We start from the raw sequence: 1,922 nt of genomic DNA, 5'->3' as shown, positions 1-1,922 counted from the left end.
ATGATGCCTTCTCCTTAATCCTTCATCCTTTTATTCCTTTCCTTTAGCAATTTGGCGCCAAAAATGGGTTCAGAAACCCTCTCAAATCGCCAGGCACGTGTTGCATTAATGAGGTCATGTGCCATCATCGGCGCGTGCGCGCATGGTACGCGTGCGCGTCCCTGGTCGATTCTGCAATGTGCGCGCGAGCGCCTTATGCGCGTGCGCGTGCATGGCTGACTTTGCTTCTTTGACTTTTTTATGCTTCTCTCCACTTGTATGCTTCCTTCCTTGCTTCCTTTGATCCATGCCTAGTTTCAACCTGAGGTTACTAGCAAACACATCAAGGCATCGTATGGAATCAAACAGAAACTAGAATTCACCAAGATAAGGCTTAAAAAGCATGTTTTTACACTTAAGCACAATCATGGGAGAGATAACAAAACCATGCTAACTCTTAGGCTAAATGTGACAAAAGGTTATCAAAATGTTCTAAATTCAAGGCAAAACAAACCGTCAAATTGGGGTTTGTCAAGTAGCATTGCTTTTACTTTCTGAATGCATGAATAAATAATGCATGTTTGATGTTGAAATTAAGAATGTTGGCCCTTGAAAGAATGATGAAAGAAGGAAAAGTATTGTTGGTAATCTGAAAAATCCAAAAAAATTGATTCTTGAAGTAAGAAAAAGGAGTAGAAAGAAAAGAAAAGAAAGAAGCAAAAAAAAAGGGAAGCAAAAGAAAAAGAAAAAGCCAATAGTTCTTTAAACCAAAAGGCAAGAGCAAGGCTTTGAGCATCAATGGTTAGGAGAGCCTAAAAGAAACAAAATCTTGGCCTAAACAGTTCAAATGAGCTGCTTCCCTAACTATACGCTTGTGGTGTGAAGGTTTCAAGTGAAAAGCTTGAGACTGAGCAGTTAAAGTCGTGATCCAAAGCAAAAGAGCGTGCTTAAGAGCTCTGGACACCACTGACTGGGGATTCTAGCAAAGCTGAATCACAAGCTGAAAGGGTTCACCCAGTTAAGTGTCTGTGGCGTTTATGTATCCGGTGGTAATACTGAAAAATAGAGCGCTTAGGGACACGACCAAGACTCAAAAGAAGTTGTGTTCAAGAACCAAAAAGAACTAAACTAGGAGATTCAATAATATCATCTGGATTCTGAGTTCCTAAAGATGCCAATTATTCTGAGCTTCAAAGGAAAGTGAGATGCCAAAACTATTCAGAAGTGAATAGCCACTAGTGCCGCTCATCTAGTTGAAACTGAGCTTCATTGAAACTTCTCTTATTTTGTATCCTACTTTGCTTTTGGCTGCTTGGGGACAAGCAATAGTTTAAGTTTGGTGTTCTGATGAGCGGATATTTTATACGCTTTTTGGCATCATTTTCATATAATTTTTATTATGTTTTGTTTAAGTTTTACTATATTTTCATAGGTTTTAGTGAAAAATTCATATTTTTAGATTCGACTTTGAGTTTGTGTATTTTATGATGATTTTAGGTATTTTCTGGCTGAAATTAAGGAGCTTTGGAAAAGTCTGAGTCAAAGACAGAGAAAGGACTGTAGATGCTGTCAGATTCTGACCTCTGTGCACTCAAAGGAGAATTTTTGGAGCTAAAAAAGTCCAAATGGCACGCTCACTATGGAAAGCTAACATTCAGAGCTTTCCAGCAATATATAATTGTTCATACTTTCCTCTATAAATGAAGGTAAAAAACTGGCGTTCAACGCCAGTTCTTCACCCTCTTCCTGGCGTTGGACGCCCAAAAGGGAGCAGCTGGCGTCCAGCGCCCAAAAAGGAGTCCAAAGCTGGCGTTCAACACCCCAGAGGGAGTACCAACTCGTGGCTTCACTCAAGTTCAGCCCAAACACTCACCAAGTGGGCCCGGAAAGTGGATTTTCGCACTACAAGACTAGTTTATCTTATTTCTGTAATTCTTAATTAT

This window comes from Arachis ipaensis, chromosome B06, assembly GCF_000816755.2.
Source record: "Arachis ipaensis cultivar K30076 chromosome B06, Araip1.1, whole genome shotgun sequence".
In the NCBI taxonomy this organism is placed as follows: domain Eukaryota; kingdom Viridiplantae; phylum Streptophyta; class Magnoliopsida; order Fabales; family Fabaceae; genus Arachis; species Arachis ipaensis.
This window is presented reverse-complemented; position numbering follows the sequence as displayed.